Source organism: Peromyscus maniculatus, chromosome 12 (genome assembly GCF_049852395.1).
Source record: "Peromyscus maniculatus bairdii isolate BWxNUB_F1_BW_parent chromosome 12, HU_Pman_BW_mat_3.1, whole genome shotgun sequence".
Taxonomy (NCBI): Eukaryota; Metazoa; Chordata; class Mammalia; order Rodentia; family Cricetidae; genus Peromyscus; species Peromyscus maniculatus.
In genome coordinates this window covers 9,941,625-9,957,516 of record NC_134863.1, presented here as the reverse complement: position 1 = coordinate 9,957,516, position 15,892 = coordinate 9,941,625, and the positions used below count along the sequence as shown (strand labels likewise).

The 15,892-nt window shown below is 41.9% G+C and overlaps 2 pseudogenes; one reads left to right on the top strand and one right to left on the bottom strand.

The window, feature by feature from the left end:
* Positions 1 to 208: 208 nt before the first annotated feature.
* LOC143268194 (bcl-2-related protein A1-like) lies at positions 209 to 12,810 on the top strand (annotated as a pseudogene).
* LOC143268191 (sorting nexin-25 pseudogene) lies at positions 6,968 to 10,141 on the bottom strand (annotated as a pseudogene).
* Positions 12,811 to 15,892: the final 3,082 nt, after the last annotated feature.

Here is a 15,892-nt window from a genome sequence, read left to right as displayed (position 1 = left end):
TCAACCTAGTATATCTACATCTCAAGGGTAATATTGCCAGAGCAACTCAGAAGGGCCTCCAGTTCCCAGGAACTTACGGGGATCTGACTTCTCCACCTCCTCTCATTTTTGATGCTTTACTGAATCATAAAAGGAAGAGGAAGTGGTGTTGCTCTGAAACATTTTCCTCCTTCACAGTCTGAGCTTTTGCTTTCACATGTAGCCTACACAGGGACCTATGTAAAGAGAATTCCAGGAGCCTCCAAATAAGATTAGCCCTCCGGCACCAGATCCTGTCTTTGCCTTAGTTGCCTCCTTGGCCTCCGGGTGGACAGCTCCAGTCAGCTCTGCCAGGCAAGATGACTGACTGTGAGTTCATGTTTATCCACTCTGGCTGAGGACTATCTTCAGTACGTCCTGCAGGTACCCGCTTTAGAATTGGCTCCAAGCAAAACATCCAGAGTGCTACAAAGAGTTGCTTTCTCAGTTCAAAAAAAAAGTTGAAAAGAACCTGAAATTATACTTGGATGATTTTGTGTGGGATCCATAGATTCCACCAGAACTATATTTAATCAAGTGATGGAAAAATAATTTGAAGACGGCATCATTAACTGGGGAAGGACTGTGACTCTATTTGCCTTTGGGGATGTTCTCCTCAAAAAAAAAACCCCAAGAGCAGATTGGCTTGGATGTGAATGCTTACAAGCAAGTTTCCAGTTTTGTGGCTGAATTCATAATGAATAACACAGGAGAATGGATACGGCAGAATGGAGGCTGGGTATGTGTGATGACATTCCTTTTACATTTCTCTACTGCAAAGTTGGAATGGAGAGTTTCCTTACTAATTAAAACAAACAAGAAAATAACAACTAAAAGATTTCAGTCTGTTTCTAGATCTTATTTTAGATACTTTTAATTAAAAGTAAAGAAAGCAGAACTCTCCGGGGTCATTTCCAATAGACCCTACAACTCTACGGTCGGCAAACATTGGTCTGCCCAGCTTTTCTTCTCGCTTGGGAACTAGTCTTGAGGTCTGGGACTGGAAGCAGCAGCTTTTGACTGCATCTTCCGGATCAGCAGTGTAGACCTTCAAGTGTCGCCTTTTGCTAGGATTCTCATGACTATGGAGAATTGGGACAGAAAGAGCTGGGATTAGATCTTCTCATTTGTACTTTGCGGGGCTGTAACAGTAACCTGCCCAGTTTTGTGCATTCCTTACTTACACATTGACCTTTCCCATTTTCTAATATATAAATTGTGGGCTATTGAAGTTTCATGATACAAATAAATGATGTACTGCCTCACTGGAAGGAACCTTTTTAAAGGATATTCAAATATAAAAATTTGCTTTTTAAAAAAAAAAAAAAAAAAAACAGTATCTCAAAAATCCAGGACTATGCCAAGAATTTTGGAGCTCAGGTTATCCAGAAGCCTTGCCCAGCTAGATTTAGAAGCTTCACTTTGTGTCTTAATATGCTTAACACAGAGCTGAAAAACATTTCTGTCCCCATGTAGTCTCTCTCCCATCCCCAGCCTTTATCTCCCTCAAGCAATGTCCACTGTTACTATTGTATATACAAAGCATGTTTATTGAACAAACCCAAAGAAAATACTTGTAGCATCTCCCATTCTCATTTGGAGGAGAGATTTCACCATTTTGCCCAGGCTGGCCTCCAACTTCCAGAGTATAGTGATGCTACTACCCTCAGCCTTCCACAGATCTGGGGCTCTGGATGTACACTACCATGCTTGGCTAGAAAGACGCCCCTTCAGCCCTTTGTCACCAGGGATCAAACCTAGAGCCTAACACAATCTGAACCCATGTTCTATCACAGCACTGTACCCTCAGCCTCACGGTAGTCTTTCTGAAAAATGTTTTACAAATTAGTATCTGGGCTAGACATGGCAGTGCACATATGTAATTCCAGAACTCAGAAACAAAAGATAAGAGGACCAAAAGTTCAGAGTCATATTCAACTACACAGCAAGTCAGTAGAAGGCCAGATCTGGTCATATGAAGGTCTGTTTGATCTGTCCACCCTAAATAATACATAGACTTATCCTGTGACTGTTTTTTCAACCCAGTACTTAAAATAGTATTTTAAAGAATACTTTAGGGACTGGGGAGTAGATCAATTATGGAGCTCCTGTGTTGCATGAACAAGGCCCCTAATTCAATCCCTAGCACCACAAATAAACAAAATTAAAAGAGTTCTTAATATGTTCTGCTGAATGCACATGCTGCCAAAGAGCTGTTTATTTGGGCTATTTCCAGAGTTTTCTGTCATAAGCAATGTTTCTTTGAATATACCAATATGAATCCTCTCCTGTGTATAGGTGTTTTTAGAGTGGATATTTGGTCCTAGAGTTATTTGCTCGTGGTTTATATCCATTTTGAAATTACTAGATTTTTCTGCTCCATAGTGGTTCTACCAAATTATAATCCTGTCAGCAGCATGTTAGAGTAGCCATCATTTCCTTGGTACAAGGAGGTCCTAGTAATCTATTACAATTTCTCCACTTTGTTAATACATATACTTAGTATCTTATGTTAATTAATTTTGCCCTAGGTTACTAGTATAGTTAAAGTTCTCTTAATGCTGAGCTCAAGTTCATGTTCATTGACTAATTCTTACTGAAAGATTTGCCTGCTTGTTTCTTTTGCCTGGTTTCCAATTGTTTATTAACAAAGGAATTCCTTGAACAACCTGAATGCAAATTATTTTTATACGTGGCAGATTTCTTTTAGTTTGTTGATTATCTTCTAAAGCTGTAGATGTCTTCAGCAATTACAAGTGTTTGGAATTTGATGCAATTGACTTGATTGAACACAGACTTTGTTCCACTTCTGCTTTGGTGAGTCTGTTTGCTAGGTCACACTGTAAAGCAGTCCTCCTTTTTGATTGCTTTCAACTACCTGTAGCTCTTCCTTCTAACATGCCTGGATCTGGCTCTAGGTGAAACATGCCAGATGTTTGGTTATGTTTCTCCTGGTTGGCTGTAGGAAGGACTCAGAAAAATCTCTGCTGCACTGTGTGCAAATAAACAGCTCTTGGACAGCATGTGCATTCAGCAGAACATATTAAGAACTCTTTTACTTTTGTTTATTTATGGGGCTGTGGACTGAATTAGGGGCCTTGTTCATGCAACACAGGAGCTCCACAATTGATCTACTTCCCCAGTCCCTAAAGTGTTCTTTAAAATACTATTTTAAGTACCCTGGGTTGAAAAACATAGTTACAGAATAAGTGAAGGCAGGTGTCTTCTAGCACAGAAGCCACAAATGAGCCTGTAGAGAACAGTCTTACAAGCTCTATAGGTTTACTCTATGTTGCCATCGTCTAGCACAATATGTGGAAGACACAGAATATGTGTTGCTTAAATACATGTTAATATAATATATTGGGTGAAATTGTAGAATTAAAAATGAATGAAGGGTATGGAATGGTCTCTTAGAATTTCTAGAAATGCATTTGCGTGGGAATCATAGAGATATTAGCATTTACACAGTAGGAAAAACTTATCCTAATGGAGATATAATAGGACATCTCATGCAACACACACACCTTCCCCTCCCCCCCACACCTTCACCCTTCATAAAGTTTCTATGTGGGTTCTCAGATCTCTTCTTTTACACCTGGGAGCTTATGCTGTAGATATATCAGAAGTGCTCTTTAAGATCATTGTAAAGCCATCTCAATACCATTTTCCAGCCAACAGAAATCACTTATTCTGCTGATGGCAAATAGTGCTATAGTGAGCCAATACACACAGGCATCACAACTTCTTTTTTATTTGCTTATTTTTTTCCCACAGTGCCATTGACAAATCTGCTTCAATGAATGAGTTTACTTTTGTAGAATGATTCATTTTATAGAAAATGCCCATGTCTTTGCCAGCAGTCAGAGGACCCAGTAGAAAGGGGAAATAGGAATTTTACAATTTTTTCCTTTTTACTTTTCTGAAAGAGAAAACTCTAAAATGATCATAAACATGCAAGCTATGGCCTTGTTACACTTGAAATATGCCTGAAACTTTATGGGAAGTTTTGGATCAAGATATGATAGAGAAGTACAGCACAGATATTAGGAACACCAGCTCCAATTCAAACAGGGCTGGCTTTATTTCAGGGCTCAGTGCTTATCATCTACGTGAATGGGACAACTTATATACCTTCTCTGTACTTCATTTCCTTGTCTGTAAAAATAGGCCATACTGCAATCTATCTGCTGGGACTGGTATAAGGATCACATGAGTTACTCACATACAATGCTTCCAGAGCAATTCCTATAAATCTGCACTCAGTACAATTTCAAGACTATTGTTACTACTGATAAATACTCATGTTAATAACATTAATATCGCATAGCTTCTATTTAGCAAATCCAAGGATATCTAGACTCCAAAAGTTATATGGTCCACTTCAGTTAGATATTAGTCACCATAAACCTCAGGTACACTAAAGTGAAAAACATGAGACTGAGCATTAATAATGGGATGCATAATCTCATTCCTTCTTCTTTTTTAAAAACCAGTTTGAATCCTTCTTCATCCCTCTCCTCCTCATTCTTTCATCCTTCCCTCTCCTCCCTCTCATCCTTCCTCTGTTTTTTCCTTCTCCTTCATATCTCCTTTAGTTTCCAGCCTGTCATCTCTGCTCTTCTTCATCTTCTACATTTACTATTATTTTCTCCAGTTCCCTCTACCAGTCTGAAGTGCAAAGCTGGACTCATTCTTGCCTGGCAGAAGATTTAATGTGATTTTTTCAGCTATCGTGAGCATTTGGGAGGAAAAGATAGTTCCTAGAGCCACTAGAGCACATTTTAGTAGCTAGTGTCTGCAGTCTCAGCTACATAGAAGCAAAGGATAGAGGAACATTGCGCATCTCTGTATCCTTCAATGCTTAGTATAGGGCCTACTGCACACAAGGTACCTGACACACAGCTACAGATCTCAGGAACCGACACTGACATCTGAGGCCTGAACTCCAAATTTCCCTGCTAATTAGAGGCATGACTTAGGTTAAGTTACCTAGGAGGCACTCCAAGATTCATGTTTCCTATGTAATATGTATAACAACACAACATAGCATAATGTAATAATAATTATATTATGTCATGTAATAATATAGCATAAACAATAAAAATGAAGACAACAATACCTATATGCAAAGAACCAGAAAGCTTTCTGATAAAAGTACTTTGTGAGTATGTAAATAGAATTATTCAAGTATGGGGATTACATGGGAAATTCCAAGAAATTTATAGTTTTAAAAACTACTCTAAATACAAAAAGAAACTCCCTTTAGAAGTGGGGATACACTGAATTGGTCCCTTCCAAGTAACTAGAATAGGAAGAGTTAAGCTAAGAGGTCCTCTCCTCTTCTCCTCCCCTCCCTCCCCTCCCGCCTTCTTTCCTCTTACTCTAATGGTGTGGGTTAATTTGGTGACAAAGCAAATCAGCAGAGTGGATACACAGATATGTAAAGATGACTGATTAACCATTCATCTCAGTAAAGGCATTTCCAAAGGTATAAATAGCCAAGACCTGTAAATGCTAAGCACATGCTCCACCATCGAGCTATAGCCCATCTACCAAAACAGCTCTCCAATGAATCTCTAGAGGAGTGACTGTGGTATCCACTTATATCTTTAAAAAAAAATCAGAGCTTTTAATTCTCTTTGGGTTATTGGCACAGTATGTGTCAACCTGCTTTATAATGCCATAATGGAATATTGCACAGAAAATGATAATAGAAAAGAAGTTGCTAAGGGACTCTGAGAGGGCCAGCATCTAAGGGCACCAGCACTGAAGGGCACCAGTATTGAAGGACTGCATCTGGTAAGAACCTTTTTGCTGCAGGAAGTGAGGTAGGAAGGCAGGGATAAAAGGAGGGAAGGGAGGACGGAGGGAAGATGACTAAAGGACTGAGCACATTTTTTGATAACAAATCCACCCCTTAGGTAATAGTCTCGATCTAGTAGTCATGGAGGGGATGCTCCCATGTGGAATCATCAGCAAACCAGGCAGCCACCAGTCAGAGGAAAGTGTCTGCATGTGGTGTGCAGAGTCAGCTGTGAGGCACGTGAGGTCATGTCCCAATAGAAAAAAAGACATTGCTCATTTCCCTTTATCCTCTTCTTAAAGATTCCAACTCTTAATAATATCAAAATACAATTAAGACTCAACATGAGTTTTAGAAAATATAAACACAACATGCCAGCTTGGTATATTATTTATGCTTTAGCCGTTCTCAAAACAAGAGTAGCCCAATTTAGCAAATTTTCACTGCTCCCAGAAGTAATCAGACGTTGGCATTTCCTGTTTATTACCACATTACTTATGTGATAATGAATCCTTATTTGTATATTTATTTTATACATTAGCCTTAAGATTCAAATTGCACCACTAAAGGAAATAGTTTTGAAAGAATCTGCTTGAAAAAGTATTTTTATAGGTATAAAAAACTATGATTGTATTATAATGTAAAGCTCTTTAATTGATGGTAATGTAAAGTGTTTTCCTATATATTATTAGTGATTTATGTCTCAGCGAACTTCTCTTTTTAGCTATTAAGGCCTGATTATTTTTTTACATTGGAATGAACTCTTTTTTTTTTTTTTTCATTTTTAAATTTTATTGCTTCAAATGCTTCAAACTATGGGAAATCTTTGGTAAAAATAAAGACAATAAAATTTTCACAATAACTTTACACCAAGCATTGCACAACAGTGTTCTTCAATACACGTGAAACACAGGAATGTTCAGAGTCCTCAGTGAGGAGATTAACTGTACAAGATTCAGGGCTTGTCATTTAACAACAAAACTGTTTTCATAAATATTTAAAATATTTCCTATGCTCTTATCACATATTAACATTTGTATTTCAATCAGCAAGTTGAGCTTTATAGTATTTATCATTTAAATAAAAACTGATGAACATCAGTTTCTTTTCCTACCGCCTACCCCAGCATATAGCCCACCTCCCTCCGATTGACCTTATTTCACATAAAACTAGAGGGAGGTACGAAAATAAAAATCAGTATGGTTCTTGTCAGGCCCTCTGTGGAAAAGAGGAAAATGTTTCATGTCTATTATTACACAGACATTTCTCTGGTGGTTGGTTTGTGCAGTCTCAGGCTTGACCAGCTTTGAATTGATCCAAGTGAGTTCTCAGCTCAGGACACAGTTCCAGCAGCAGCAGCTCCATCACGATATATAGCAGGTGCTTATTGGCTCTTGTTTCTTGCAATGCCTTGAATATTTTTATTATACCGTGACGGGCATTTTGCTGTCCAACAAGGCTCTGCAGGGTATCTGGAATGTTCTCTAGCAGCTTCTGCTGTGCCCTCTGCTTCGTCTCCTGACTCTGCCCTTGGCTTCTGACGCGAGTTGGCGGTGCCAATTTCCCATTTGGCCAAAAAGCATCCCGGAAAGCATTGATGTAGTAAACCAACATCTGCTCACTGAATATCCAGTTCACTGTATCGCGGATTTGTTTGTTGATGGTTCTTCCAAAAGTGACCTGGACAAGAGCAATTAATGTTCTTCGCACCCATTTAAACATTCCTCGGAGTTCAAAAATCTCCCCGATCAGCATGAAACAGGGCTCGGCCAAGGCATCCTTCTTCCCATCCACATCATCACCATAATCTGACAGGTCACTGTCTTCCTCCATCTCCTCCTCCTGATGGGAGAAGAAGTCTCGAGGAAGTTTTTCCAGAAATGAAGATAAGGAAAAGGAGTTTTTTTTCCCCTGTACATCAATAACCTTGAGGTAGTCAGGAGAAGGGCTCAAAAAGGCATAGAGTGCTTCGCTCTGACACAGTCTCTCATCTGAAAGCAGGTTCTGTAAAAACTTGTTTAACTGATTCTTCGACTTTTCCAGAAACTTGTGATCTATAGATTTGAAAGGCAGCTTACTGAGAGAAGGCAACTGGACTTTTTTTAAAGAAGGGACACACTCACTAAGTTTCCGATGTAAATTCTGAAACTCACTGAGCCTTCTTGGGACGGTCCAGTTCTTGGTTTCGACCCCTCCAACTTCTTGTAGGTTTACCCTGACCAAGTAGCAAGGCATTTGCTCACCGTTCTCTTCTGTCACCTCTGCACTGGTGATGGCCGCTTTCCACAGGCCCAGGTTCTCACACCACCAATCCGTTCTGGCCATGTGTAGCTGAAGATCTGCGCATTCTTTCTCTATTACGAGTATTTCATCCTTCAACTTGGAAATAATCTTCTTATCAGGTTTTGGTGCATTTTGAATAGAACTTAGAGCTTGCCTTTTATATTCAAGTTTCTCACTTAGCTCTCGAAGTTTGTTTACGCCGAAGCTGGCTTGATCACTAATCCCACTGGTGCCTTCCAGGGCTTCCTCGCCAGCCTCACTTCCAGAACCCAGTTCCTCCTTGTCGGAAGCCTGCTGGGAGGCATGTTTGTTCTCTCTGACCATCAGCTTCTCGTACAGGTCACTGACAATGAACGACGGGTAATACCTGTCCCTCAGCACCTCGTACACATCTGCCTGGATCTTGCTGAACACCTCAATACCTTTGTTTCCTACAAGACATTGCTGGATTTCTTTGTAAAGTGACTTTTCCACGGGTATTTCTTTGCTTTCCACAAAAAAATTCTGATAAATTTCACCAACTAATTGTGGAATTTCACTCTTGTTTGCATTTTTCAGGTGTTCCACAGATTCCCAAAAACCGATCAGAGTCTGCTTGTCCAGCCGCTCCATGTATGTTTCAAAGCGCTCTCGGTAGAAAGGATTGGTCATAATATCTTCAAAATGAAGAATCTTTTGGCTCTGAGGCCCCTCCCCTTCATCCAAGGCCCCGTCCTCTTGCTGGTCGTAGGCAGGCCCTCCTAGGATCCGGATTCTCTTCTCACACTGCTTCTTTGCCACAGTAAGCTGGTTAATGTACCTTTTCATGTTCCGGGCCCTCAAGAGATCGGTTTTCATGGCAGCTGACTCCTTACCCTTGTGCCTCTTCAGCTGTGGAAAGCTGCTAATCGTGGTTGCCTGGATAATTTCCACTACAATTTGATACCTGAGCTGCTTTAAGAACTCCACATCAGAGTTGCTGTTGATCAGCTTGATGAACTCCTCGTAGGAAGGAGCGTATGTGTAGGCTCGCTTGTGGTGCTCATTCATCTGCTCTCTGTACTCCAGCTGGGCCAGGAGCATTTGGTTAATGTAATCCGGATTACTCAGCAATTCCACTACTGGCTTCAAGACTTTTGTTGTGAGAATTTCTGCGAGCATTATACGTAAGCTGAGAGACTGGCTATCCTTCGAAGGGAGAAGACAAAACACCAGGACCCGAGAACACATTTGAAGGAAGCGAACTTCATCACGGGAGTTCTTCAAGCATGAGTGCAGCACAAAAGGCCTTGGCTGTTCTTCATGTCTGGCATTAGCAGCTTTCAGGTCACAGAAGTGAGTGAGCACAGCCTTTACAACATCATTACAGACAACTTTAACTACATCCACGTGATTCAGTCTGTGGCGAATCTGCTTGACAATTTCCCAGAAGTCTTCCAAGAGCAGATGGTAGAGCTGCCCATCATCTCTGCTGAGGTTCCCGTACCAGGAGAGAATATAGTCTCTGTAACTGTAGTCGAACACGTCTTTCAGAGCTCGGTCCACATTGTGAGAAATGACCACTCTTCTGCCCTGAGCTGTCTCCTGGGGATTCCCATATACAGGGCTCCGCAGCGGATAGCGGACGGTCGCCGCCAGGCGGCTCCAGGAAGAGGCGAAGTCCGGCAGCCGGGCGCGCGGGCTCCAGCAGACGAGCGCGATCAGTGTCCCCAGCAGCCAGGCGGCCGCGGCGCCGCTCAGGTACAGACCGAGACGCAGCAGCAAGGCGCCGGGCCCCGCGCCCGCCGCCGGGCCCCAACCGGGGACCAGGCAACACAGCGCCAGAGCGGCCAGGACGGCCAGGGCCGCGGGTCCCCGCCAGCCCCCGCCCGGGCCGTCCGCCGCCCGTCGCCCGTCCGCCGAGCCCCGGGCAGCAGCACGGCCGACGCCGACGTCTGCGGCGGGCGTGGGGCCGCGGCAGACGCCGCTGCTGTCGGTGGCATCGCGGTGCATGCTGCTTCCTGGGCCGCTGGCGACAGGCTCATCTCCCGGCCCGCTGCCCCCCGGCGCCGCCCCGGGCCGTGGCCTGTGCGCGGAGCCCCGCTGCCGCCTCGCCGCCGCCGCCGCCGCCGCCGCTCGCCTGGAATGAACTCTTTCCTGATAAATATATTTTCCTGGTTTGTGGTTCTTTAAATTTTAGTTTTTTATAGATTTATGACTATTTCACATCTTCATTTAGCTTTTTCTTTTACTGTCTTTGCCTTAGAAGTTGAAAATATTAGAAGTTAGCATGCTGCCCAGAAATGACTAGTTGTTCTATTAATAAAGGATCATTTTAGAGGCTATCACTGTACCTATCTGCCTCACAGCTGACTCTGCACACCACATGCAGACATTTTCCCCTGACTGATGGCTGCCTGGTTTGCTGATGATTCCACAACTATTAATTTCAAGATCTGCAGAGATTTCCAAAGTCTTCTGACTCTCGAGAAGCTAAACCTGATTCCCATTTTCTGGATTAGTCCTATTATGGCATACCCATTTGGAGACATTGTAATGCTGGAACCTACAAGATGTAGAGCAAATGTTTACTAGATGGACATAAAAAATATCAGGGGTGGTGGTACAGAGAGGATGCAAGCACAGTCTGGGGACACAGCTCAGTCGGTAGGGTGCTTGCTTGGCATGCACAAGGTCCTAGTGTCTGTTCTCAGCACTTCCTGAACCAGGCATGATGGGGTATGGCTCTAATCCCAGGGCCAGGAGATACAAACAGAAGTTTCAAAAGTTCAAGGGCATTTCTGGCTACTTGGTAAGTTCTAGAAAATAAAATTAGTATAAATAAATAAATAAATAAATAACAATAAATGAAATAAATGTTTTGAACAATTTTATAGTCTTTTTTTGTACTTGTTTTGGAATACATGGAGTGAAAAGGAGTGTAAAGTTTGCATCCCAACCCAGGTCCAGGCAAAAAATTATATTATCTTTTATTTATTTATTTTTGGCACAGCATCTTGCTGTGTAGCCCAGGCTGGCTTGGAACTCACTGTGTAGTCGAGGCTTGCTTACAGAAATCCCCGTCTCCATCTTCTAAGTATTGAGAACATGGTGTGTGCCAATACACACTGTGAGTTGTATTATCTTAGGTAACTTTCCCCCCTCATTCTCAGTATCCTCAATAGATAACATAAGAGTTAGCATGCAGATAGAAGTAATTTCCAATGAAAATGTAATATAATTATAGATTTCAAGTTGTTAAAATATTGTTACAGTGCGCTACAGTTTGTTGGGATTTTGGAGTGTGCGTGCGTGCGTGCGTGCGTGCGTGCGTGTGTTCTGGGGCTTGAATCTAGGAATTCAATGTCCTAGACAGGCATTTCTATCAGTCTGGATTTCCCTAATTAAAAAAAAAAAAGTCCAGCTTCAAAAATAATTATAGTGGAAATAATCAGTATTTTCTTAGACTCAAGGACATTAGTTGAATTTGGATTTACTATGAGTTCTTATAATTCTCAGTATAGCCGGGCAGTGGTACTTTAACTCCAGCACTTGGGAGGCAGGGGCAGGTGGATCTCTGTGAATTTAAGGCCAGCCTGGTCTAGAAAGCAAGTTCTAGGGCAGCCACAGCTGTTAGAAACCCTGTCTCGAAAAACAAACAAATAATAACAATAATTCTCGGTATAATACAATTTATAAATATAAATTTAATTTTCAGTGCTAGGCAACTGAAAGAAAAAGAGAGGAAAACAAAACAACACAAAAAACTGGAGAATTCCTTTCCTTGGAGCTTACGGGCTGTGAGCAACAGAAGCAGGGCTAGTTTGAATGAAGATGAAAGTACTAGTCTTTGGATTTCAGAATATAACATCTCAATAATGACTCCATACTGTCTACACTGCGAAAGAATACTCATATACTAAATCCACATTGAATTAGATAAGTTTCAAATTCTTTTTACTTTTTTACTTCTTGTAGTGGTTTGAATAGGAATGGCTCCATAGGCTTAGTCATCAGGGAGTGGCACTCTCTGAAAGGATTAAAAGGATTAGGAGGCGTGGCCTTGTTGGAGGAAGTATGTCATGCCAACCCCAGAGTCTGTCTCTCTCTCTGCTTATGGATCAGATCAGAATGTAGCTCTTAGCAGCTACTGCATGCCATCTTAGTTCTTACCTGCCTGCGTGCCCCATGCTTCCTGCCATGATGATAATGGACTAAGCCTCTGAAACTATAAGCTAGCCCCCAGTTAAATTAAGAACTACCTTGGTCATGGTGTCTCTTCACAGCAGTAGAAGACTGGCAAAGACACTTCTTAATATATGGCTGCAAAATCCCTTGAAGCTAACATATGTAGCTCAGCTGTATTTCTACTGGGTGGCTATATTCTAAAGGGATTTGGCTTTGGAGTAGAGAACAATGGGGAGAATGAAATGAGTACTCGTGGTGAGAGAATAGAGAGGATTATCTCACTGAGTCTTCAGTCTGCACTTTCTTCTCACAGGAAGATGGCTTCATGAAGAAGTTTGAACCCAAACCTAGCTGGCTGACTTTCCTGGAAATGACAGGGCAGATCTGGGAAATGCTCTTTTTCTCCTCAAGCAGCACTACTGACAAGGGCTCCTGTGACAATGGTGACCAGCACTTAGTACGTCCATTTGCAAACAACTGAGATGGCAGGACTTGACTTCCCGGAGTTGCGGATGTTTTGTTCCCTCTTGAAGGAATAAATGACTGATATCTGTTCCTGGATGTGTTTCATGTTTTAAGTTTTCGAGTCCGCCTGGAACTCCAACAATACTCCACACAGGGACAGGTGCTGAAGTAAAGGCTGATGATGACCTGGAGGTAGAGACTCTTCCATAAGGGTGTGCCTATTATCCAACGGCATTCTGTGTCACTAGGCTAAACCATATGGGGCTAAAATCTGCCCCCTGACTCTTTCCTGAGTCCACACTTTCTACATCTCAGAGTCCCCGGCTGCTCACAGTTTCTCACCGATGCTCTCCCCTCAACCTGTACTCTCTGGCCTTTCATTTGGGCTTCATGGGTAGGACAGTCAGATGTACAGTGCTGGGGTCAGAAATGATTCCCTAAAAGGAAGGACTCAAATCACTTTTCTCCCCGACCTTCTCTTGCCTTCTTCCCCCGCCACCATTTTCTCCCTAAGCAAGATACAAAAGGTAGAATTCACTTCCCCCACGTCAAGTCATAATCAATAGTCAGACTATATGTGATCAGTCTGCCTTTCTAGCAGTCAGGAAGGGATCACTTCTCTTTGTGCTCCTACAGCAGGAAACTGGAGTGGTTTGAAGAAAAACAGTTAAGTGAATGAATATCAAGTCATTTTTAAACTTGATTTTTGGGTGTGTGACAAAACTGTCTTTTGTTAGGCCATCTTCCAATGTTTAGGTCAAGTGTGATGGCCATATAGAAATCCTCTATTTTGATCTAGATCACTTGCATTACATTTCCATTCAGACTATTAATAGAGTCAATCAAGACAGAGCCCCTTTTTCCAAGGGCAGGCACATCTTTACAAGGGATCTCTGTAGACGAAATTCTAAACAGTCTTAGTAAATAAGAAACACAGAACCAAATACACAGGTAAATAGCTAAAGAGATCAGAGAGTTGTGACGACCTTATCTTAGCTCTCACCTCGTTGCTTCCCAGAGGAGAGAGTTTCTTCCGATATGACTTGTCTTTTTATTACCTTTCTGTTCTGCCTTCTCATTGGCTCTAAACCCAACCACATGACTTCCTTGTCACTGCCTGTCTACATAGACCTCTAGGTTTCTATGGTTGGTACTGGGATTAAAGGCTCGTGTCACCACGATTAGCAGTGTCCTTGACCACACAGAGACTCTGCCTGCCATGTGATCAGATTAAGGACATGTGCTACCACCACTGGACTTATGTTTAATGGCTTGCTTTTACCTCTGATCTCCAGGCAACTTTATTTATTAACATACAAATAAAATCACATTTCAGCCAAATAAAATATCACCACAGATCTCAGTTATCAACACTATCTCTGCGGTGTGATTCCTAACTGAGGGAATGGAGATATTGGGCCAAGTCAGTACGGACCTTAACACCTGATCCTTCTGTTCCCACAGCTGAGGGTTAGGATTACAGCTACATTATCACCACCAGGCTCTGTGTATACAAGGCAAGCACTCTAACAATGGTGCTTCCTAAACAGCATGGACTTTCATTTTTTTACCACCTTTAAACTGGAGAAGGGAAAAGGAATAAGCAAGAAGACAGGTGGGAAGTTACTTAAAACCCTATTGAGGCGAATCAGAACAAGATATCACCTGTGACCTTTGCTGCCCACAGTGATCCACTTATTAGAAATCTTCCAAAGCACCCCCAAATAGTGCCACCAGATAGGGACTAAGTGTTCAGACACATGAGGCTGTGGGTGGGGGAATTTCACATTCAAACCATGAAACTCTGTTTGTTTTAAGACACAGTCTCTGTTGTGTAGCTTAGGATGATCCTGGTACCACAATCCTCCTGCCTCAGTCTTCTGAATACTGAGATTAGAGGTGTGTGCCACCAATTCAAGATATCCTGTGTGAGATTTCTTTGGTTTGGTTTGGTTTTGAGTCAGGGTTTTCCTATGGACCTATGTAGCTCAGAATGGCCTAGAACCTTCAAGGTTCAGACATTAGCCTGTAAGATCTTTAACAACCTGTTTTCTATATGAACACTTGATCTCTTCTTTTGTTTCAGCTACTCTACAGTGTCATCTACAACATCTTTCCTTAGTGTCGGACACCATTTTGTTATTGAGTCTTCCTATGATTTTGATTTCTGCTGAAAATAATAGCTCCAGATGGTTGAAAACATTGGGGAAATGGAGATATCAGTGATTCTGTCATAAAGCCTTACCTGTGAGAGGACATACAGAACCCTCTGAAAATTCATAACCCCAAAGAGCTTTACACCTAAGGTTGCATGTATTTACTGGTGCAACGATATCCTTGATGAAAATGTACATATGGAACTAAAGTATTTTTGTCAAAGATTGGGATTAAATAAAAAAATGTTTTCCCCCATGCCAAACTGGACAAAGTTATCATTATTTTTGCTGCACTGGCAATCAAACCAAGAGCCTTGTGTATGCTAGGCTTACCTCTTGGTTATATTGACAGACTACGTGTTTATTGCTGAAGGGATGTGCCCATGATATGAAGCCACATAAAATAGCCATGGATATCTAGAAAAAGCCTACCTCCAAAATTCAACAGCAGCAATTCACGTACAACTTATTTGTGTGTGTGTGTGTGTGTGTGTGTGTGTGTGTGTGTGTGTGTGGTGTTGGTGATAAAACCTAGGACCACATGCACGATAAGTTTTAAATTTCTTCTGCAGATTAATCCTTGCTGCATACATTGATTTATGGTAGTGATTCTCAAACATTAATACGGATAGAGATCACCTGAGGACCATTTGGACTGCCTAGGCGTGGGAATGGCACAGGATTCTCCATACTTGGCATGCTTTTGGGGACGCTGATCCATAGACCACACTCATGTTCAAGTATTGGTAAATGGATATTATGTGGCCACACTGACCTGAATTGTTAGGTCTCTAAGCGTAAAGATGAGACCACAGATGTTAGTGAATTCACTGCTTTTTTTACAGTCCATGGTAAGAATTCTCTTCTTCTCTGTTCTCCCTCTTCCGCCTTGCTTTGTCTTCAGGCACTTAGAGCTGACAGAAATGAACTATATACCTTTTTACATGGGTGATCTGAACTCGGCTCCTCATGCCTTTGTGGCAAGCATTTTACCAACTAAACCACCTTCCCAGCTCTG